The sequence below is a fragment of the Diorhabda carinulata genome, chromosome 6 (genome assembly GCF_026250575.1).
Source record: "Diorhabda carinulata isolate Delta chromosome 6, icDioCari1.1, whole genome shotgun sequence".
NCBI lineage: Eukaryota > Metazoa > Arthropoda > Insecta > Coleoptera > Chrysomelidae > Diorhabda > Diorhabda carinulata.
The window spans coordinates 11100239-11126463 of NC_079465.1; the positions used below are offsets into that span (position 1 = coordinate 11100239).

At 32.0% G+C, this 26225-nt stretch overlaps 1 protein-coding gene across 1 annotated transcript in view; it reads right to left on the reverse strand.

Moving 5' to 3' along the window:
* Positions 1–24232, reverse strand: part of LOC130895603 (ATP-binding cassette sub-family D member 1) — a 137514-nt gene extending 113282 nt beyond the window's left edge. Inside the window, exon 1 of the mRNA XM_057802999.1 lies at positions 23873–24232. The gene's annotated coding sequence lies outside the window, so the exon portion shown is untranslated. The remainder of the gene's footprint in view (positions 1–23872) is intronic.
* Between the last annotated feature and the right edge of the window lie 1993 nt (positions 24233–26225).

The following is a 26225-nucleotide window of genomic DNA, read 5'->3' on the forward strand; positions in this document are numbered from 1 at the left end:
GATCTTATCATTGTTTTGAAATTTTTTTCACCAATAAATACAAAACTTTTCAAAACTTCATGTGCATCAAATTTAACATCTGTTATTAACCTTCTTACAAATGTAGTCACCGTACTATTTATATTTTTTTTTCGTTTTCAATAATATGCAACCGCTCTTTTACCGTGTATCTATTAGGTTAGTTATTATTTAGTTTGTGGTTCCTTATTTCTAGACTGTATATTACTTTTATCATTTTCAGTACTAAGTATACGCTGTTGAAATAATTGTTTTGTTATTAATTAATGAAACTTGATGCATTTAGTGACCTTAAAGCATCTTACGTGATGAAATTTTTTAAAAATCGATTAACTTGCGTTAAATTGATTCTAATAAACCGTATGTTGATACTTTCGAATGTTCTTATTTTGGATTCAATGAGGTTGTTAATTATATCGTTGAAAACAAATAAATTGGTGTGTTGTTTACATCAAATCACCCCATAACTTAATATTAATTAATGAAATTCCTATGTTTCAAAGAATCACGCAATTTTAATAATTGTTGGTATGTAGAAAGTTTTACATGGCATGAATTATCACCACCCTAGGGTGGTAAGTTGACTCACAGCTTGTCGCTTCGTCAAGAGTAATCGATAACTTTTTGGTAAGTGTTACTTACGTTTTCCAAAACAGTGTCAAAGAATTTTTATTGGGAGGTAATGGATATTTTTCACTAATTCACTATCAAAAGAATTGCTTTCTTAATATTTAATTACATTATAATTAGTAAAAGTGAGCAGTAATAATAATATTTATTTCTAGCTGCAAATATTAACAAGTTATTATTAGTTTTATTGTTGTAATCAACTCAAATTAGAGACTGTAAATAAATACAGGGGCTCTTGCGGGTGCTGCCCCTTCGGAGATTTTTTTACACGTGGAATGAAAATTGCCTGTTACAGCATTCAGCTACTACTTGTTCGAACCTTGAAGATAATTTTAAAAAACGTCAAATTAAAAGATGAAAAACCAACATCGAACATAAGGTTTTAAAAACTGCTTCGGAAAAGTATAAAACGGAATATTTGAATATATAGGGTTATCTGAAGGTGCCTTTTTTAAAATTTTTCAATAATGTTTTTTAATCGTTGTTATTCAAGTATTTTGCGGGTAGTTTTATAATTCTACCGTTTTTTATTAGTAAGAAATTTAGAGACATTGTTTTCGACTTCTCTTATTTTCCAATTTTTTTCCATCAAGAAAATTCAATAGAGACTGAAACAAATGATAGAGGAACCATGCATTATTTGAAATATTCGGTGGATGCATTCAAACTTCCGCACCGAATATATACAGTTTTTAGCCAGTGTGAGCCTCAAATGTGTGAGTTGCTTAGTGTTGGTGGAAGATAATGCCTGTTCTACTGGAATTTCTTCCGATTTCCTGCTAGAATCTTGTCAATTATTGACAGGCTGCCGTAAGCGGGCGTGTCCACCGCATACGGTTAGCACAGTCAGGGACGGCAAATCGTGCAACGCATCACGTGATTCAAGACATTGTCGTAATCTGCATCTTACCTTACGTAAAAAATGTCATATGAAATTGAATTGAAAAATGATCACATTTTTTAGAATATTTTCAATGTAGTCAAATTTAAGTATATGGATGTTTCAAAATCTATCAAAATACAGAAGACGTTTCTAAAACAATAGCTACTTTTTTGGTAAAAAGTTTATAGCCCAACTATTGTGTTAGAAAATCTACATAAAACCAATATTACAAAGTATTTAACACAAAGTTGAAGAATTTTTAGGGATTGGTTTTCCGTGTGCGCGTGACACATTCTCATTCAAGCACGGAAAAATAAATTTCTGGACGTAATGAATGATACTTTTTATTATACTTATCTGAAAGCAACGCTAAAAACGAGAAGAATTAAATGATTTAGAACGTATTGTACCAAATATTATTAACATTTCCATAGCAACGATATATTTATTATCGCCATTGTTTTATTTTCTGTCAGTTTAATCCATGTTAGTTTTAAAAATGTACTCAGAAGAAAATCCAGATGTTCTTAAAAACATATTAGAATTAGCAGCACAAGCTAGCAAAATTTAGGTCGAGATATGAATACGAGTATCAGCTTTTTATGGAATGGCGAGATCTCAGAGAAGTTGAAACTGTGATAAGATGATATTCTCTAAAATCTTCGACGTTATGGAGTCGGTTCTAAATTGAAATTGGTAACCGTTACCTGAAGAAATACCTACGTCAAATTTAATTTATTACATAAAATGTGAACACTAAGTCTTTTATGAGAATTCATTAATTCTTATCTGAAAATATCTAATGGTCAAGTAACATTACTTCTAGAAACGTTATTAACCACGTGAATAAAGTCCATTTTTTAAGGAGTTAAGATTAATAGCATCACATATCCAATATGATAAGTCTCAACTAAAACTAATTGCTAGACATTCTTTAATTCATGAGCTATTTACATGAATTCGACTTTTCGTTACTATAGTCCATTCTCTTTGCACGAGATAAATAATAAGGTGTCACAAGTTGCTTCTCTCTAAACTTACTGAGACGTACCCGTTCAGATGAAGATGTATCAATAATTGAATGTTCAACACCTTATAAAGATCTGCCAGAAAAAAAACAAGCGAAAATTTAGATTTGAAGTAGAATCCTTATATGATTCTACTTCATCGACATCATCGGATGTAATGATTTCTGTAATATTAGGAATTCATGATACTCTTTTAATCCCACTTTGCGTGTTGGAACCAATAGAGTCTGATTCCTGGTCCGGGGACTATCCGAGTGATTTTTTCGATTACTGAAAATTAAAAATGTCATATAAAGTATCCCGCGCTTTTATAATATTGACATTAATTTTTTTCATCAGTAATTTTATTCTAATTGCAAGTATTATGTTCTACTTCTTAGTTTCATTATTGTTACAAGCGTGTTTTTAATTTTTTGAAATGGTAATTTATTTTTGTCTTTTTAGTATAGCCAACTCTAAAGACATAATACTCAGTGTCTTTAATATGTACAGAATAGTTGATGGTTGTGTGCTTACATAGTTCGCCCACTTGTTCTATATTTCTTACTTTTATGTAAAGGATACAAATAGAAATATATAAATCCTGGCAAATCTACTCAGGATAATCAGATATTTTGATCAAAGCATTGCTCTGTAATCTGTAATCATACAAGCATACAAACAAACAGGTAAAACTAATAAACGCATGTTTAACCATTTGATATGGTTAGTGGACTGTATTTTATGTTTGTTGCCATGAGACGAATGTGTTAACCCTCACTTTTTATTTTTACCTTTGTACATTTTTGACTTTTCTTTACAACTACTTTTTTTTCTCGGTGTCATTGAAAAATAACCTTTTCAACACATATTAACCGATACTGTATATACAAAAATATTCAATATACGGGTACAAAGCGGATGTTTGAAAATCTCAATCGTACAAAAATTAAATTACAATTTTATAAAATGAACTTAACACACAGTTTCATTCTGCTAAGATAACACATCACTCAATAAGTCATGTGACTTACTAAGAAAAACACATTTATTTTGCCAAAAATCGATTTTATTCATCAATTTAATCTCCTTCAAGAGCATTACAACCATTTCAACGCTTCTTTAACTTCTCGATGCCATGCTTGTATAAGGATTTGCCTTTTACATCAAAATAAGCATTAGTTTTAGAAATTACTTTTTCATTTGAGCTGAATTTTTTACCGACGAACTTTTTTTGAGATCTGCTAATAGCCAGTAGTCACTGGGAGCGATATCTGGACTATACGGTAGATGAGGAAGCAATTCGAAGTGTAATTCGTTCTATTTTACCATCTTTGCCATCGACTTGTGAATTGGCGCATTGTCTTGACGAAACAGTGGTTTTTACTTCGACATATGAGGCCGTTTCTTCTGGATTTTTGCATTCAAATAATCCAACAACTCTATGTAGTATTCGCTTTTGAGTGTCTCTACCTTTTGGAGATAGTCGATTAACAATATTCCATGCGCATCCCAAAATACTGAAGTCATAGCCTACCCAGCTAACTGCTGTACCTTTCGACGCTTTGGACGTGGTTCGTCGGCTGCAGCCCACTCAGATGATGACCGTTTTGATTCCGGAGTGAAGTGATGGATCCATGTTTCATCCATTACCACATATCGATACAAAAAATCTGATATATTAGGAGTGAACATGGCCAAACACTGCTCTGAATTCTCAACAAGTTTTGGTTTTTGATCGACTGTGAGTAAACGCGACATCCACAAAAAAAGCTTTCTTATGGTCAAATGTTCAAGCATAATTGTAAACATGATGCATTCTTTACGGCGTCGGGTATCCCACGTAATTTCAATTATATATAACCAATTTGTGGTTTTTTTATGTTTTCTGGAGTAACTACCTCAATTGGACGACCATAACCTCCACCATCATCGGCGTTGTACGACCACGTTTAAATTCATATACTAATACCAAATGGTTCTTTTCGATAGAGCAGAGTCCAGATAACACTTTTGAAACTATTGTTGAGCTTGTACAGTATTAACACACGAAATTGTTTTGAATCCATAGTTTTGAGAATAACAAAAGTAGCTTCACTTATATGGCTGTCCCTTTTTCTGACTAATCGAAATGTAATGAAATTTTACACATAGTCTTTTGAAAATTGGTACTTCCTGAACGTCATATGGATTTGACAACGGCAGCACCATATGTTTGTCAGTCACAAGACTTATTGATTGATGTTATATAATAGCAGGTCAAAGAAATATTATTGATCACAGAAAACAAGCCGCTATGATATTGAACAATATTCATTAGATGTTAAGGAAATGCTCAAACCCATCGATATTTGTGTACTATATGTTGCACTCGATAAGGAAGATATTCAAATAGAGAATTCCAACATAATTTCCGCGTTGATGTTTTTTCGACATTTACACCGTCTTTGCAAGTGTCTCGAAGATCCTCCAAACCAACGTGGATAAATCGCAGCATTTGCAAATATTAGCGCCGCATGTGAATCGAAACTTATTGTAAACAGACAAGTTCAAAGTAGTGCATATTTCTTACTGTTCGACGCGATTTATCTACGTATATTTCACACGGAAACTTATAATCTGGCCGCTCATTACAGAGAGTAATCACGTGCGTAGTGCGTGAGAGAGAAATTGTAAGCCTGAATCACACCATACACAACACTAAAAGGTATTTAGTGGCAAATTTGAATTGAATTTTAAATGCTTTTTTCAAACTAACATTTTGTCTTGTCGTCTTAGCGTTTTATTGGTGGAATTTAAAAACAGTGCCACTTTTATCCAATATGTAAACATTATAGTCTTGGAATATTTTTTTACCCACACTAACCAAAAGATTGCAGCTACAATAAAAACAATAACTTGGTTGCAATGAGGAAGATCGCTCCAGTTTTTATAAATAATAAATATTTATTATGCTTTGTATCCTCAGATGCATTTTGTCAAAATTCTAAAAGTATTAAAGCAATGACGCGTTTAGAAATGATTGTTCTCCAGATTGAATAACGTAAATAGACAGTTTAAATTTAGTTCCATGAATATCACAGCCACTTTTAACAATAAAATTTATTTTAAAATAGAGGACAGTCAATGTATAATATAACTATAATACCACATATTAGAGAATAATAAAAATTAAAGTACATGTTTAACATGCGCTATTATACAGTCACATAATTCTTACTGTAAAAGCGCATGTTAGAAATGTAGTTAAATTTTTAATTTTTATCAAAGTAAATAAATAACATAATAAAACAAAAGCTTAAAATAATTATTAATATAAAATTTTTAGAATATAATAATAATAAATTAATGTAACGTGCAGCTGTGTGAACTTGACTTTCTCAGACATTGCTTCAGCCAATACGAATCGTTATAAAAGGTACCACTAGCATCCCATGAGCCGATCACGCGTTTTTATTGCTCTCACTACCGACCAGCCAGATTATAGTTCGCAATGAGATACATTTTTGGTCCGGATCAGTATAGTAATTTCAGAACGTTTATCAAAATGTCCGATAATATTAAGTAAAAAAATATCGAAATTTTAAAGTATGTAATAATATATGGTACCTGATACCTAATTATAAATCTGAATTTAAAAATGTAACAAAGTTTTTGGAACAGAAAATGCCAATCTAGTTGTTCTTCTTGGATCATTTTCATTAGGTCGGAAAGCTCCAAGTTCAATAAATCGATTACCAGTTTTTTTGGTTCTCGATAAGTTATGTAAAATACAAACAGTTTTCACAAAAACAATTTTGGTTTCAACTTTTGTTCCCATGGGCTTGTAGATAATGCGCCATTTTTGTACCAATACTAGATGTGGCTATTAAGTAACGAGACTATGTCTACCGTGTCTGTAGGGAAGCCAGTGTAGCTGAAGCCTTAGTTTGTATAGGGGCTGTTTTTTGTTTTGACGTCAAAATGATCTACGTAAAAATAGAGCAACGGATTGTTGTGAAATTTCACGTGAAATTTGGAAAAACTGCAACTGAAAATTATATTTATTGAAACAAGTGTAAGGTAATGTATGTTCGTCAACGTGTTTTTTAGTGGTTTAAGTATTTTCAAAATGGGCGACAAGATGTTGAATATGATTCACTTTCGGGTCGCCCTTCAAGGTCAAAAACGGATGAAAATATCTAAAAAGTCGGTAATCTTGCTCGATCTGCTCGTCAGTTAAGTATACGTACGATTGCTGAATCTATAGGAATTGACAACGGGTACAGCAAATTTTAAAATGCTAAAGGTGTGTGCAATACTGGTGTCTGATTCCGTACTGTCTGTCAAGAGGTTTCTAGCTAAGTACAACATCCCAGACACCGCCAGATCTTGCACCGTGCGACATCAACCTCTTTCCTAAGGTCAATCCGCATTAAACAGAAAAATACTTCTTGCACTGTTTTAAACAATGAAAGATTCTCATGGATCGCTATAGGGATATTGGTTAGTGTTGAATATTGGAGGCGATAATAGTTAAATATACATTAATAAACAAAATAAATCTATTATTATTTATTATAGTTATTAAATAGCCGCACCTCGTATGCTGCAGGCATTTTTTAATACGCTTCCCGCACTACATTATAATTTTCCTTACGAAAGTCTGTTTTACTTTGTTTATGGATAGGACCTCAATCAATATGGTTTTAGAGCTAATGACTTATCTCCAATAATGATATGAGGGTAAGGCTTTAACATTCTCAAAAAGTGACAATTTTGCCGGCAATACTTCCGAAGGGCATAATTGGTTCCTAATTTTTTGAAGATGCACATTTAATTACCTGCTAACTCTGTGAAATATCTGATATTTTCCAACCAGTCATTTTGGAATTAATCTAGAAGACTGGGGCTGACAAATAACAGATGTCTATATCGAAGTCGACTGTTTTTTATGACCCAGTTTGTATAGTTTCATGATATTTTAACTTGACCTCTTTGTATCTCTTTAAATCTATATCTTTGTCGGTACTTTAATATTTCAAAATATAAATTTTGAAATCTATGTTGACGGGCGGAATAATTCAATATGTAAATGATGTGTAAAACATTAATTCTATACAAAATGGGAAAGTTTATAAAAAATTAATTGAATAACCAACAAATTGTTATTTATAAACAGTTAAGGTCATTTTCACTTGTTTATCAGTTTCAAAGTATAAAAAAATGATTCCATAGTTTCCTCTACTATATTGTCCGTTTATAATACAAATACAAAAAAGTTACCGAACCTGATCAAGTTTAAATTTTGTATTTTAATGAGGTATGTATCCCTATTCTCCTATTATTCCACCTTTTTAAACAGAAGACAATCATAAAAAAGGTCGCCATTACGTTTCCGGTCAATGAAACCTTCTTTACCTTTTTCGGAGCAGGTTCGCCCTCTTTGCACTGTTTTAACAGTCTTTTCATTTCAGAAGTGTAATGGTGGATTCTGGCTTCATCTACAGTTTTGAATCGACGCAAAGCATCTAATTCACTTTGCTCAACTCATGTCATTAAGGCTTAAGAAATGTTAATTCGATTGCACGTTTGGTTCACCGCGGCACCCAACGCGGGGATAACTTACGCATGTATAAATCTTCAGTCAATTTAAGGCAAATGACTATCGTCCAGCATCATTTGGTGAACTTTTTCGATTACATTACTGGTTGTCACGGCCGCTTGTCGTCAGTCAAGTTGATACAGTTACGTGGAATTCAGCTCTTAACAATTTTTCTGTTGTGAATGATAGTGCAGAGTCTCCGTTCCCAGTGTCTATATCCTCTTTCATTTACCTAGGCGTAATTCCTTTCAAAAACTAATGTTTTATGACAGTTCAATCGTTAATTATCGATACTAAGCATCAAAGATAGCTGATATATTAGTGAGTACATTTCAATGCATGCGCAATTATAATTCCTACCCTATATTGATGACTGAATCTTCAGGTTGAAAACTTTTCAGACAACTCTCGTAAATATGTGCCCAAATAATCCATCGCTTTCGTTATGCAGTGATATGGTAGGCATTTATTCTATATTGCACTATGTAAATGTATATTATTAATCAATTATAAAAAATTTATTGAATAAAACATATGGCATCAAAGGGATACATTTGGTAGTTAATTTTAACGATAATGTTTCAAAGAACACATCATTCAAATGATGTTTCTTATCAAATCACGATTTTAGTCTGGTTTTGAGGTAATCACATGGAGTTCAATACGGTGAACGCGAGTAAAGAAATGCCTCTATACCAGGAGATCCATCGCCCGGGGAACATTGCCCTTAAACAGCCATAGAATTTCTAGCTGTATAGGCTGTGTCATCATCCTGATGAAACCACGATATATAAACTGAATGTTTTCTTGGCCATCAAGATTATGTTGGAGTTGTACGTATTTTCTGGGGTTTGCCGTGTTTGTGATCTTTTTTTGTGTTTAACGACTATGATAGAGTTGACCTAACTGTCATTATTTTCTTTTAAAAGATTGTAATTTCTATAATGAGATCATAATACCGTCGCTACATGCGAAAACACTAATCGAAATACCAAAGAAACAGGTATCAAATACTAGGCATTTCAATTTGAAATGAAAAATTGGACATAACAAAACTTTGCGGCATTGCTCATAATGGAACAGAATTAGCGTCTTGAAGATGTTTACATCAAGTGTTTGGTTGTTTAAAAGAAATAAATCCCAATTTTTGCGTCGTTTCATAACCATAACAAAAGATCAATTAAAACAATGCACTGAAAATGTAGAACCGGTTCCGAAGAAGGCAAAGACCGTTCCATCTGCAGGTAAGGTCATGATGTCGATTTTTTGAGATGCGCGTGGGATAATTTTCTTTGACTATCTTAAAAAAGGAAAAACTATCAACGGTGAGTATTATGCGAACTTATTGCAACGTTTGAACGAAGAAATTAAGCAAAAACGACCGCATTTAGCTAAAAAGAAAGTGTTGTTTCATCAAGGCAATGCACCAGTTCAAATATCCGTTAATGCAATGGCCAAAATTAATTAATTAAAGTTTGAATTCCTATCTCATGCCAGATTTAGCCCCCTCGGATTAATTTCTGTTCCAGACAGAAATAATGTCTCGGTGGTCAAAGATTTTTCAACAATGAAGAAGTAATGTCCGCAGTTAATGGCTATTTTGAGAAGCTTATTATAAAAAGGGTATCGAACTTATTGAACATCGCTGGGAAATGTATACAGAGCTGAAAGGAGATTACGTTAAAAAAATTTTTCAAAATTTTTTGTGTTTTCTTTGTTGCGCCAGGTACATCTGGGACCATCCTCGTGTATAGACATCTTTGAATCAAATATTACTTTTGAAATCAAAATAAAGCTTTATAACAGCATATTTTATACTTCCCATATTGATTCCAATGTGACGTCACATTGTGCGAGAGAGAGATAGCGCATGCCGGCGCATAGACATACATGTATGTGTGTCGTAGATGAAACCATAGTAGTCCCAAACTATTCTATTCAATTCAACAAACCCCAACTAATTGTTGGGGTTTGTTGACATTCCGTTTAGAGCGGATTGTAACACAACGATTTTCAAATTATTCCTTCACTTCTCATCAACTACCCAAGGGTTTGCACCATTCCAGTAACGCATATTCTATTCAATTACAAATATTCGTTTTCCATCTCTTCTCATTTTTCTTATTTTAATTTCAATTTTAACGTCTTTAACAAACTACCTCCACCAGCAGTAATCTATGACCTTGTTTCTACCAAAGGAAATGTCGAGGAATGTAAATTTGGTTAAATTAATTACCTGACCTAAGGTCTCACAAAGATCGTGTCTAATGGTTGCATACGATTTGCGTTTTTCGGCCAAATTTTAATTTCGATTACCGTAAGGGTCGTATATGGATCGCGTCCAGAAGATCTTCAAAAAAATAAATACTTAAATACTGTAAACAAATTATACTTCCAAGGATTATCGATCACACATGCACGATTTGTTTCTGTATCAACCCGATGGCCAGTGGATTTAAAAGTAATTTCTGTTTAAAGTAAATATCTATATTGTTATTGCTATTTTAACGTACATTTATTTTTTTAAAAATTATAATGGAGCAGCTTACGTATAAAATATAGAGTGTAGGGGTAAGGAGAAGTATTTCTTATAGGACAAATATTGAAAAAGTGTCCATCTGTAAACAGCAAATTATTGTTCGAAGACCCATAAAAAAGCGCTAGTATAGCAAGTGGAAATGGTATGAATTTAGCATTAATAAACAGAGTGATTTGTGCTAATCACATAGTCAAAAATCATAACCTTTGAAATTTTTCAAAAAACATTTGATATTAACAAAAATATTATTGGTTGATTGGGACTTATTGAGGAGTTCCGTATTCACAATATTAGTTATTTCAATACGAAACTAATTTAGGTGCAGTACATTCAATTATATAATGGAAATTGTATAAGATTATATGAATAAAAATATGGAATAACATATTTACCAACATATTTGAAAAAAAATTGACCATGCATTTCTATTAAACAATCATGACTGATAGTGTAGACGTTATTGTTTATTACCATCCATACATTAATTGTTTTATGAACTACTTACACGAATGGATTTGATTATTATAATAGTTTTGTTAAAATAGTTAAAACTTTCAAATAAGAATTTAGTCTACTGTCCTGCTCTAATAATACCTGGCGCTGTTTGTAAAATCTTTTCAGTTGCTACTAAAGCACCACCTCTATTTCAACGGACACTTTAGATACACTGAGATGATTCTCCTCAGTTCTACACATTCTATACTATACAATAGTATAAAACAAGCCTCACTCAGGTGAAATTGCTTCGCAGTATAAACGAATAGACTAACCTTACAACGTAATTGTAAGCGGTTTGATAATAAAAAAGTGGCTAACCCAAACAATATAAACAAAGAACTTTTACTAGTACCCATTTTATTATTGCTATAAATAACACAAATACCTCTGATAATATTTTATTACTTACACATTCATACTTTAAATAAATGAATAATTCGAAAACCACAATAATATTTATTCATAAAATAAATAAATGTATGAATCACGAACTGTGTTATCTCTTATTGTATATAAACAACTTACTACATTTTTGTTTCATTGAAAAAAACACAGCTACTGTAAGTCCATTAAATAGTTATTTATGTATCACGCACTAAAGTCACTTTTTGTCACAAGGCAACTGACACCAGTAGAGGGACAAAGAGACTTTATATCCTGTTTTTAAACTAGGAGGACTGATTTGAATTGAAGTTGGCAATTCTGTAAATTGTTGATTGGTCAAATCGCAAATAAATAGACAATTGTATAAATTGAAAACTATACTCAGAAAATTTTCCAATTATTAGCAGACATCATTTGTCCACCAAAAAAAAGAGCTCTCCAATTTCAGGCCACTTATTACTACAGGCAATTTTTGAGCTAAAACCTCAAATTGAATTGGGCGGTTTGGATTTTCTAGATTCTTGGGGGTTTTGGGATACAGATAAGTCTAGCAACTTTTAACAAAATTACGGGCACGGATTGTCGAAATTTTGTGACTTCAAACTCAAAAAACTATCTATAACTATCGGGAATTCCAAAAAACTATCATAACAAAAAAATGCAGAGTACAAAATTCTCTACAAAAAAGTATCCCAGGTATTTGTTCCTAACCTCAAAATTTTCATCTTAAAATGGGTTTATATACTCAAAAATATTTTGAATCGCGAATAACTCGAAAAATACGAAAAATTCGGAAATAAGTGCTAGAGCAAAAAATGTAGAGCACAAAATTCTCTACAAATTGGTCCTCAAACATTTTTCCTCAAAATTTTCACCGTAAAATGGGTTCATATACTCAAAAACATTTTGAATATATGATTTTGGGGATAACTCGAAAACTATGAGGATTTCGACACAAACTGCCGCGACAAAAAATATGGAACACAACATTCTCTCCAAAAAAGGTTTCAATTTTTTCCTAACCTCAAAAAGTATTTTCCCCATCCAATGTATTGGTGTTAAAATCCGCATTATCAAACACGAATTGGAAAAATGAACCGGGCTTAAGAGTTAGAGGTTTACTCAGAGCACAGTCTTGGTACAGATTCACTTCTAGATAAGAACAACAAACTCCAATGTGGGAAAATATCTTGATGAACGGGACATTTTGAACTTTCTATGCATTTTCAAAATTGTAAGAATAAGGATACATCATCCTGAGAATGTTTTTGTATAAACTTGAAGCTGAGATTCTAAGCTTCAAAATGAGTATCCACATTTTGGTGAAAGAGAAACTATTAAAAAGTCTGTGAATATTGAAATAATAATCAACCGAGATCGAAGCTAGTGTTCATGATCGCGATTTTTAAAAGTTAGCTCATTTCAAACCAAGAAGTAGTTCATGAAAATATTGATAATAACAGGAACGTACAAATCTCTCATTGGATTTGTTTGTTTATATAGTGAGTGATGGAATATATCCATTGAAACTTCAAGTGCTTATGTGGCCAATATACCTTTTCAATTCGCAAGATTTTCGAAAATTTCCGTAAGTTGAAAATTATGCTAGCTTACCCGAGTAGAAAATAGAGATCTAAACCATCATGATGCATTTTAATTTTTTGGAAACGAAGTAGTTTTTCAAGAGTTAGAGCAGTTTCCATGTGCGCCTTAAAAACTTAAATTGGCTTGAATTCGCACTGGCGGAAATTAGCGAGCGGATGCTCCGGCTTTTACTCGGAAATAGTGGTTCCAACAAAAAAATGTATGGAGACCTTTTTTGATCGGGCAGTTTTTTTCTAATTCATCTTGGTTTTCGAGTTATTCGCATTTCAAATTTTTATTTAAGTTACAAGTTCCAAAATTTGGGAAACCCTTGCCTGTAATTTTTCAAGAGTTGCTAGACTTATTCAGTAACCGATTCTTTGAGAAATCAGAAGCGCCCAATTTAATTTCGGGTTTTATCCTATTTTACCTATACTATATCGTCTACAAAGAAGCAGAACATTGTGAATTTGTATAAACAAATCTCAAATAATTACAAACAAACAAAAGAGAATTCTATTGTGATGAAAATTGTCAAACGTTGGGTAAGTCATGGAAAATAGCACTGTGTTCCGAGTTATTAAAGAATATAGAAACACTGAAATAATTGTCTCTTCTCAACATCGTGGAGGTCGTTTGTAGAAACTTTCGATGATACAACAAAAAATATAGTTCGACGCAATATTCCTAGTTTCTTTTTTAAAAATCGAATACCAACTGTGAATGAAATAGCTGTATGCATTCAATTTTTTAAATAATGAAAAAATTATCTTTGACCGAATAATAGTTTTCTTGTGCTTATATTTACGAATCATTAAGGAAATTAGAAGAGAAAACAGACAAATAAAATAAGCCAAAAAAGGAGAAATTATACAATTCAGTAAGCTTATTTAATTCTCAGTGCACGTTACTGGTGACCGAAATAACTTTTGATAATGTAAATACACTCGTTCTGATACAAAGTAAGGCTACCCCTCCTCAACATAAAGTTCCATGATAATTTTTTTTCGCGAAATTGAATTTAGGTGTCTTCTAAATGAACATTAGATTTTAATACAGGTTAAAATTTAAATATTACTTAGATGGTTAATTAGTTTTGTACAGATTATGAAGATTTATCATAATACATCTATGAATAAATTATAGCAGTACCAAAAAAAGCTCAAGATATTAAGAACGTTATATTGGTGCCATTAGTAGGATGTGTTAGATAAATAATGTGTGAAAATGACTATAAAACTAGATTATGAATCCGGAGACATTTATAATTACGAAAGAACTATTATTTTATGGCCGCTATGACCTCCTTTAGTTGATACCAGTAATAAAACATTCGATTAAAGATTTTTAAGAGGATAAAGTGCATCAAAATACATCGAAGCCACTTGAAATTTATTTGTAGTATTTGATTAAGAGAAGTGAACCGTTATCTTAGAAACAATTGATTATACAAAGAAAACTTGTGCATAAAAGTAACCTATGACGAAATTATTTTCTCCACATATTCCACCTCTAGAAGGCGTAGTTGAAAATTATGAGAAAAAACATCATTTTTTATAATAAATACATTGTGATAATAACAAAAAAGTGAAGTATTTGTAATATTCGATTCTTTTTAGATAAGTTTGTTCCAGTAAAATAAATAGTGAGCCGGAAAGTTGAACCAATAAAATAGTTTTGTGGTTTTGGTACTTAGTATAATTCAAAATTTTCAATGCTCAATAAAAAATATTAATATCTTGTAATTTTTTTTCAACAATTATTTTGCCAACGTTTTTTATCTAAATTCGATGCTCTATTTTAAACCATTCATTTAAAATAACGTGAAATTGTAAAAAAATGGTTTGAAACACATCTTAATACGCATTTTTCCAACGAAGATTAGGACGTTGATGATAGTTTAGCATAAGAAAATTGTTTGATTGAACACCACACTGACCTAAAATATTAGCGTCTTTCTCCACGTTTTTCCATGTTGGTTTTCACATTCTCCCGGTTGAAATTTCGTGAATTTACTACACTGTTATCATGATGAATATTTATTTTGAAAAATACAAATATAATAAAACAACAAAGTTATTTTTTTGATTTAACAATTCTTGCTCCGACTTTTTGTTGCAAGCTGTTTTTGAGTCTTCGAGGATTTTTATCTTTTATGTTTCCAGTTTCTCTCTCTCTGTTTTTCCAGCTTTCTTCTTTGGGTTTCCAGCAAATCTTGTGATTTTTTGTCTTTTGTACTGCGCCACATCTTGAGTAGGCATTCCTCATAGTGAGTATCATAGATTTTGATACATTTGTAACTCCACCAATTTTTTGTAGAGAATTGTACGCTAATCTTTGGCCTATAAATGATTCTCTTTGCTGTCGCATTGCAGTGACTCAGGTCAAGATTTAGAAATTTAGGAAGTGGCCAGTGGCCCCTGGACCTGATTAATTATACACATAAAGACATAAATGTAACGAGACATCTTTAATATAGTTAAATAAATTTATTTTTTATTTAAGTTATTATTGAATTTAATATCACGCAGTTACTTCCCAAGATAAAGAATTATAGATAACCTTAAGTTAACTTCTTAATGTCTTACCTAATTTTTTTATTTATGTGAACACATTTGAGTTCTTTTCTTTTAAATTACAGATTTTTCAAGAAAATTTAGTACATGCTTATTACATTACTAAAATATGAAACTTCTTTTATTTACAACCAAATACCTTTTTTGAAATTCTCAAAATACAAAAATTTTATATAAGGAAGTCATAGATGAACTATTTCCAAAGCATATCTCTGGACATTATATCACAGCTTGTGAAATATATAGTTTCATTTTGTTTATTTCATGAATTCTGAAGGAAAAATAATAATTTAAGATTATACAAAAGTAACTGTTTTTATTGTGATGAATTTTATTTCACACGACACACAGCTGCACTAATTGATTACTGTGAATACAATATATCTTATTTTTAGAACACATTCTAACATCAGTATAAAGTTTGAAAAATCAGTTATTTTACCATGAAATTTTAATCAACCTAAAAAAAATCTAAATTGTGATTTTAATCATTATAATTCAGCTATCAATATCAACAAAGCTGTAAGTAATAGTAAAAAAAGAGGGGGAGTAATTTGAATGGAAAAAATGGTAAAATTTAATCCTTAAAACATGGTCTTCCACTGTAGTTCAATTATTTTGTCAGGATTAAATTCCTCCAAATTCACTTTTGATTTTTTTATAAACAGCCTATTTTTAATACATTCTCTGCTCATACATGTGGACCTGTTATTTATGATGTTTTTTAGACTGCTCCACACTCTCTCAACTTCAGCATTACTGTGTGGGATTGTGATTAATGCTTTGATCAATTCTTTCATGATTTTAAAGTGACTAAAGTGTTCTCCATTCAGTTTATCAAGTAGATTTGTTTCCATTGCTCTTTCCTCTGGGAATTTAAAAATTCTACATACTTCTAAGAGCTCAGCATTTCCATATTTTTTCAAATTTCCGTCTATTGGTGGAAACATGGCCGTGTCAAACTTTTGAGTTATGAGAACACAGGCACAGTTTCCAGGGCCTCCTTCTCCAAAGAATCTGTTTGCAATATTGCTACTTGTATTTTTGCAAAACTCCTTAAAGTTGTTTTTTCCATTTGATATGTTAGAAGAGTTTTTTTGCAGAAGAAAAAAAAGAGAATTTTTTTCTGCCCCTTAAAACATTATTTTTATATTTAATCCTGTCTGGCTCTGAATCATCAGTTGACGCGAGGAAATTCTGCAAATGCTTCCCATTGGTTTTATTCAGTTGACCAGATTCTTCAAACAGTATAAATCAAACTGCAATTTTTTGATATAATTTGTAGCCTCACATATGTTAACTTTTTCCAAAAACAATGAAGTTTTAGACATCATTTCAACAAAATCTCTAAAGGTATGCAAAAAACAGAGTATCATACAGCAACAACTCTTTTAGGATTGATTTAGCTGTAGTTTTAATACTGGCTGTGTAGGTTGAGCTGGGCAGTGATGAAACAGTTGTAAGATGTTCGACAATGGATTGGTAATTTTGAACAATCGCAATCACCGAGCTTTCTAGTGACTTAACCCATCTGGTTTCACGTATGGGTTTAAAAGCAAGCAATTGCAAGTTAAGGGCTTCAGCAGCTCTATGTAGATCCCTTGTCAGTTTTGGACTAATTCTGTAAAATGTGTTAATGGACCTTAACAGAGACAATATTTTGTAGCTGATACGCTATTCTTCGCAGCATCTTTTAAACATAAATCAAGTATATGATTGTAGCAATGGATGTGCTCCATCAACTGTCACGCATATAAGGCGATCCATCAGTTAAAACTGATACAAATTTTGAACTATTTATTTCTTCTATAACCATATTTTTCAAAAACAATGATACGTATCTTATCAAAATTGCAAAAGAATACTGGTTTTGATACGTATCTCCTAACAAAATACCATTCAACTTTTGTAATTGGCATTCAGATTCAAAATCAAATGCTGGCCTTTTTTTGTCAAAGTAAAAAACAGTCCTCATAAGACATGACATTTTTTTATTAACTTTTTCATCAATGCTGACTAACTGTTTATAAATGGCTGCATCTTTAGCTGGCACAAAAGAATTTCCTTCTCTGAGCAGCGTGCATAATTAGTACTTTTAAAGTGTATGTCTACACTTTCCTTCTTTCGACGGGGAGGTTGGAAATTTTTTGAATCTTTCACGAAATTTCTAAGATATTTTGCGCCAAGCTGTGGAGCCCATTTGGTGCAAGCCATGTACCACATGCCCCAAGGATCATCAGCATCAATGATGAGATTTTTAAATCTCTCTTCTGTGGCTTTTTCATCATTCTTAACAAATTTACATTCTTCTCTAAGGTGACGACTGTTTTCTTTCTGAGAATAAATAACTTTCTTGCAGCCTGACTGACCTTGATTAGAGCTATCAACTGAAAGAATATTTTGTTCCTCAACTGGAATAATCAATGACATCGGTGGTGATCTAAGGAGAAAAGACATGATTAAATATTTGCCGTAATTTATTTGACGTGAGAGTCATTCTTTTCCTTCTTTAATTCTATGCCGTTCCGTTTTACCCCTACTTCATTATTTTCAAAGATTCTCTTGGACTTTATAAATTTAAGTCGCAGATTTTAAGCGAATAAACGCATATTCGCATTATCACTCAACTGAAAAATGATAAATACTCTTTCGGAATTGGTAAGAGGAAAAATTAAAAGAGCGAAAATCTGCGTAAATTTTACCCCTCCTTCTTATTAAACATACAGAAACATCCACCTCTTAGTCAAAAATAAATAAATTATACAAAACAGAAGAGGAAAAAAATCAACTTACCGTTCACAGGTGGTTTCATCATTTGAAATCTGACTATGTGGCTGACAATTTTCGTCAGTTAATTTCCTTTTTTTACTGGCCATTACTTAATACATATGTAGTCTAAAAATAGATATCTTCTCCGCCTTCTACAGAGAACAGATTATATAGAACTCAAACTGAGGATCAGCATTGGATTATAATATCACCGATAGAAGATCACGTGACCCGTCACTATAGAAACACTCTGATACGGGAAAATTAGCGTTGACCTTGACCCGCTTCGATTCGCGAAAAATATTATAGTGTCTGTCAACGACAATCTCCGATAACATCAGTAATTATTGTAGGTCGCGATTGTACATGAAAAAGAAAATAACTTGGGAAAGGGGTCCGGTTGCTGAGACCCCTCAAGTACTTAAGAAGAAAGGTTTTTTGACCTTGACTATGGGCCATAGATTAGAAACATACAGAGAATATTGAAAAGGATGTGGAGAGGGATTTTGAAATCGCATATTGCACACTAATAATACTCCGCGAGCAATATTCTCAATATCTCTTTTACTGTAGGTTGTAATACCATCGGTATGGTGCTTTGTTGAACTCCAATTACCCCGGCGACGTATCTTTGACTGCGGCCATCTTGTATGAGTGCGATGATTCTAGCGGCTTCTTCATTCGTCACATGTCTTGTTAAACGTTGAGGCACATTCATTATTAACAGATTAAATTTAAATTTTCACTATACAATAACAAAATTTGCTTAGATTTTAGAAAGTTCTCGATCTCAATGCATTCTCTAAGACAGAAATGATTTACTCGAGCATTTTTGCTTCCAAAAAAATTTGTAAGAAATTGTGATATTTTTTGCCCATAATAAGAAACCAGAAATATATATTAAGTTGATACGTATACAGATTGCCCCAAAAAACTAAAATTAAGTATTAAAAATATCCTAAATACCAGTGATGCGATAATTTTTGTGGGGTGTATAGTTTTTCATCTTATTTAGAGTGATCTCATTCGTCAGAATATTATCACTAAAAGCCCTGTCTGCTTCTAATAAAGTAGTGGCGTAGCATCTGTTTGCAGTCAACAGAATGACATCAGTTGCACGGATTGTTCTGACTTATTGGGATCAAGGAAACTTTAATTAATTTGTATGCTAAGAGCATTTTTGCAGTTTGGAAACCGTATACTTTAAACAGTTGCTGCAATCCTTGTGACAAACCAGCATGTCCTAATCTTTGACTCTAAGGCTTTTTTTCGAAGCCGCTCTGACAGCAAATCCTAAATCGATATCTTACACTTGTTTGAGTTTACAGAATATACCATTGGTATCTTTTTTAAAAATGTCATTTCACCTGCAACAGTTATTCAGTTATAAGTTTGTCAGTACTGAAATCAGGTCTCCATAAAGAAATGGTCTACTTAAAAAATTATTTTGATTTCTTTAGAGTGCCCAAGTTATCATATTTTTCTGTCAGATATAAAGCTGTTGTTTGATGAGCTTATTATCGAGAAAAACTCCTTTATAACCGCTGCAATCGGCATCGGAAAATTCATATTTTTTCCAAGGATATAAATTTTTGAAGATAAATCATAATTTAGTAGCTCAGGCAGTGTATGTAGGCCATTTTAATCGAAGAAAATTATTTGATAATAAAAGATATCAACCTACAGCAAAGTTGAAAAATATGGATTTTCTATATATAAACAAAACGGTGTTTTTTATGTTTCAAACGATTTTTATCGTTATAAACAACTTTTAAAAAATTACTACTACAAAAGTATGTGCTTAAAATTTTTTCCCACTATTTTATTTAGATACGTTTTTAGGAGAAAAAAAAACGCCTGACTAGTGTTTTAAATGTGTAATCAAGACGTTTCAACCAACACAATCCCGACCTACAAAATACCTAATAGTTATTTATGATACAAGTGCGCAATATTACTTCACGCACAAGTATTATACAAATTTGATCTATGGCCACTTTAAAAAATACTTTTGTTGAAAACAGAATGAAAATTCAAATTTATGGTAGTTTTCATCATTGAATAATTGAATCATAACGTTGATGATTTCCATTGAGCAAGAAATATGCATCATTTTCCGTGTATTTTTTTTTATTTCTTCAGTGTTACATCAATTCAAAAAATCTCAAAATGATTTCATGTATATTTTACTTGACTGATTTTGAGTTACATTGAATGCAATTTCTGCAATTACAGGAGGGGTACAATCATATTCTTCTTCTATGTTGTGTGTGTGTGTGTGGGTGTGTGTGTTTTAACTTTTAAACGGCTTTATCGATCGATTCCAAAAACTGATCAACTCTTAACATCAAAAAACCGCGTCTATTGCCGCCAAGCAGGTCAAAATCGAATAATTCGTTCATGAGTCATTGTAGTGAAAAACGATATTGTAATAATGAGGAGAAATCACTAAGGACTATAAAATGAGAAACAAAAGAAGAAATATATTTTATTTAGATGGAACATGGATTAATGGGGGGACATACATCGTATAAAATCGAACGCAGGATTTTTCAAATAATTTATATACAAACGTGACGTAGACTGGTAATAATACACATTGGCAGTTGAAACAATTACAATTAACAACAACCTAACCAACGATAGATTTTCTTTCTCAGAACCGTACATTAGTAACGGATAATGGTACTTATCACTCAAGACTTTTAACAAAATTGCCCACGACCAAGTTGTGTAAAAAGATCTACGAAATTGGCTAAATTCAAATAATATTAAGTTCCACTTAGTTTATGTGAGAAAAGAACCGTATTCTATGGGTTCCTTCCATGGAAAGAAATTCAAAATATATGGAATTGATGGAACTGCAGAAAATCTTGGAATGATAGTGGTTAGAACTTCAGCAAATCATTGCGAATTAAATCCGATTGAACTGGTATAGGCACAAATAAAGGGGAAAGTCTCGAGAAAATTATTATTTCAAAATGAGTGATGTCAAATAGTTGTTTTTGGATGCTGGGAATAATGTGAAGCTTGAAACCTAAAATAAAAAAGGCAGTTAATTGAATAATAATATTATTGAATACATTGACGCAAATTGACGAAGCAGCGCGACCTGACAAAACAGTCGTGAGTTCACAGACATGTCCCACTGTAGTTCAGACACTGAGACACAGTTTGCAGAACCACACGTGTTGGTTTCCTTAATTTTTTCACGAAAAAATGTTAGAACAAAAATTAATAGAGGCGGTAAAAGAACACAGAGAGCTTTACGAAACAAAATGGTGATTATATGAAGACGAAACTGAAGAATCGGATTTGGGGTGATATCTTCCTCATCAAGGAATAAAATAATATTCCCTCCTCAGCATCACCCGATTCTGATTCAGAACTTAAGTTCAATAACAACAATTGTTTTATTCGATTGTCAAAAATGTCAGACATTTTTTGATGCCGGCTAGTTACGATCTGCCAATCAAATCCAAACCCTATTGTTTCCTTTTTTGAAAACGCGTATCTCAATATGCGGTTCACCACGCAGCACGTGTAGCATGTACGAGTCGTGTCTCTCGTGTCACGCTAACTCACACGTGCTATACGTATTCCAATTTGCGCTTTGCCTAACTGTACGTGAAGCGGAAAACATTTGAAAAGAATTATCTTTAAGATAGAATTGCGAAAAATAGTTCTTTTATATCATAATAAAGATTATAAAATAACGTTGTTTTTATCCATTTTTTTAATTATAAATATCAAATGAATCACCCTTTACTTATGATAATGCAATTCATTATTGAACTCATTCAAAAGTCAAACCACAATTTATAATTTGCACTTATAATCGAAATAAAAAATTTTTATAACAATTCTCCATATCTTTGTCATTATTCAATATCAATGTAGCAAACTAAATGAGCATAAAAAATGGAAAGAAAAAATCGGTAATTATTTAAAAATCATCCCCCATCCCCTATCGACCTGGGGTTGTTAGAGGGAGGTAATTACAATATCTTTCCGTGCTGTTTTAACACCCCTTACCCCCCGCCACACCCCTTGATCTTTTTATTGACCTATTTTGCCATAAAAAATAGTTACTGAATTTTCAATTTTTCCATATGTGTTTTTCTATAATAAAATAATAATTATTTATGGTTACGTCAATTAACAATTATAATTGTTCATAATTCCAATGACCTAAATTCATATATTTTTCACATATTATTTTCCCTATTTAGCTGTATTTTCATATAAAATTTATAATTTGTTAACACACGTAATTCCGAAAATGTCAAATTTTTTACTTTTTAATCCTTTGTATTTTTTTTAACAAGGGATGACTGAGAGCTGGAATAATTTTTTTTGTGTTCAGTAAACTTTTCTTTATTACTGATTTTTAGATAATTACCAAAAAATCTAACAAGGATTGCAATCAACTAATTTTCTTAACCTTTGCTGCTTAGCTATTTTTAACATCTAACTTTAGTACAATCAACATAACAAGCTGGACAAAAAGTATGAAATGATAATGATAGGTAATTTCTAGGTACTTTAATCTTATCAGATTCACAGTTAATTAAAATGGTGGATACGGGATTAGCTGTTACACATTTAATATGTAACTACAGTTTACCGATCACTCCACCCCATATTTATTCTATAATTTTGTTAACAACTAGTCCCAAGTCCAAAATACTAGCCTTCATTGCTCATAAAGAATTATTAACTTGAGTTACGTAAAAGTACTTCTAAACAATAATAAAAATCAATAGAAATATTTGTTGATTAGGCACAATATGATCTTGAAATCAAATTTTACGAAGTAATTATTTTTTAAGTAACCTAGCAAAAACAGAACTCCAGGGGACAACCGACCAAGGTGCCTTCCTTCCCTACGAACACGTTAAATTCAAAATACATTGAATCAGCTGATTATAAGCTATAAAGCTGTTACTACGTTTACCCGTTCCAACTATCCCTTTTTCCCCTACATGTATTCAACAATTAATTTTTATTACCTATAGAATTACGTGCCTTAAGAGCTGCATCATACCTACCTGGTAAATGACCCCACTACATTTTGTGCCACAATATCTTTTCTTTCTTTTTGATAAATATGAAGAACTAGAAATATCAATTTGTTTATACATACAAAAGTATTCGATTTTTTGAACCCACATATTTATTATGTCTAAATAATAGCATTAAGCAATAATTAACTATTGATTCGATAATATAAGAACTAATTGAATATTGTTCGATAATGGCTAATCACAACAATATTTCCTTAAAAATGAGATAGATGTTTGACATAAATTCTAACACATAGATTGTATATTTGCCACAGTGAAATAGTTAGGTTAGGTAGTTTCCGTACATGAACTTGAAAAACAATATGATGCTTACCTTATGTATTAAAAACAATACACCATAATAATAAACAATCAATAATCTGTCTTTTTGTCTACAGTCAACTGAAATCTCTCTTGAGTAATACAAATAAATTATGATTAAGTTTTGTATTGATCCCACCAAGGTCACAGCACTAAACTAGAAAATATAGTCACTTTTATTACTAAAAATAGTCAGTTGATCTCTATTCATTCACCAAATATTCACGATCCGGTGAAATTGAAAGTTATTTTGGATAACATATAAGAAGCACAATAAATTATTCGTTAAATAAATTATACCTGGTTTCGCCTGAAACGAGCGAGGACGAGAACTGCTCTTTTCTCGTTCCACACCGATACCGACTGATGATGCAAGGGAAGGGATTGCACATAAACTTTTGATTCGGTTAAGTAGACACCTGATGGAATTAAATAGTTGCAGGTAAATCTCTACCTTAGGAAAATTTACATTGTTATTTTAAATATTTTCTCCAAATATTCAGATAAAATTAGAAATAAGTTATATTTTTTATTACATTGTCAATATTTTGAATCTCAATAATTTCAGTTTAACTAGCTTGATGTCTTAGAGCTAAATATGTGAAACATGTCCAATCAAAATAAATGTAATGCTAATCCGGACAAATATATTCATTTTTATGTGTACTTAAAAATCCAGATTTTATAGTACTTGATCATTTCGGACCATTGTTTTAGATATCATTAAACAGCATAAGGAAACTGTGGGATTCTCCTTATATTAGTGGCCATAAGAAGTTGGTTAGTACATAGCGTTGTGTGGAAGAGGAAAATAGAGAAATTGTTGAACAGACATGAAAATAGCTGAGGCGCTAAAGAGAATCAGATATTGATGCAAAATCGACTCTGTCAAAATCGACAAAAATAAGAAAATTAATAAATGTACAATAATCCTAGTTTATAGTACAGCTACTGCTGAAGATTCAGTTCAGCTATGCAGGTATAAAACAGAAAAACTTTGTATTTACTTAGTAAAACGTTCATTGAGTTCCAAAAAACTTCATTTTAAATAACGTACCACAGACCAACAATAATCAGACATCATATTCATATCCCAGACACCCCAGACACCGCTCTTTCGTGACGCATAAGTCCTGATGCATATGCTTTCCCTGTTCTTCGCTCATATCTCCTAAATTTTCCGGAAATCTGTCCAGGTTACTATGGAGGAAGTGCAGGGCCGGATTAAGATTTATAAGGCCCGGGGCTAAAATAATGACGGGGCCCCCTTAAGGAATTCGAAAACCCGGAAAAATTCACAAAATAATATCAATACGTTAGATTTGTGGTATCAACACATCAAAAAATACAGAATGATTTCCAAATGATGGGGCCCTCTTGGACCTGGGGCCCGGGGCTATAGCCCCCCCAAGCCCCTAGCTTAATCCGGCCCTAAGGAAGTGGATATATTCCACATATTGCACCCCTTATTTTTAAATTGAATAGAAGGTCTATAGTTTTCAGATTTTTTTCTCCAGAGAGAATTATGCATAACAGAAACGAAACCTGTCCAAGCCGTTAGATTTGTTCTTACGCTAACTGTTGGATCTTGATCAACTAAATTCATCATAATATGTTTTTTATTAATGGTTCTGGTTGCTCTTGGCCTACCAAAATTCATTTTAATGTTTCACAATTCCATTTTCTGGACAACGTCTTCATTGGTAAGTTTCTGCTAGGAAATTTTTCTGCATAATGCGTAACAGCTGCACTACAGTTTTCTAATCACTTGCCTAAGATTAATAAGATGTCGGTGTATTCAACATTTGAGTCAATTTTTATTTACAATGTTTAATTTTAAAAATTGCAAGGTTTCAAGAATCTAACTATAATTGACTTATCGTCATAACTATTCAGAAATGACAGTTTGCCATGGGAAAATTATACATAAAACAAACGAAAACTGTCCAAGCCGTTAGTTCTAGCTGGTTATAGAATTAACAAATTGAGTATCTTCCGTAAATTGTTTATTTCTGGGAACATCAAAAATATCAACTTTCTAAATATCAACTTTGTTCTTTTCCATAGTGAGCTGAGTATATTTTGGACAAAAAAGTAGTCTTTATATAGTGATATAAAAAACTGTTTCATGATGCCCAGCTTTTTTAGATGGTAGTGTAAGAATGATTTTGTCACGAACTACTAATGAATTCTGGAATATATTTTTCTCTCCAAACTTTAGTACCATTTTCTTCTTATCTAATGCTCTTGTTCAGTACTACTGTTCCAAATATATAAAACAGTTGACCAGTTTGTTGATCAAGAAGAATGTTTAAATCGACACAAATTGGCCATTGTAGATATTTGATTTTGTTCAAGACTAGCGA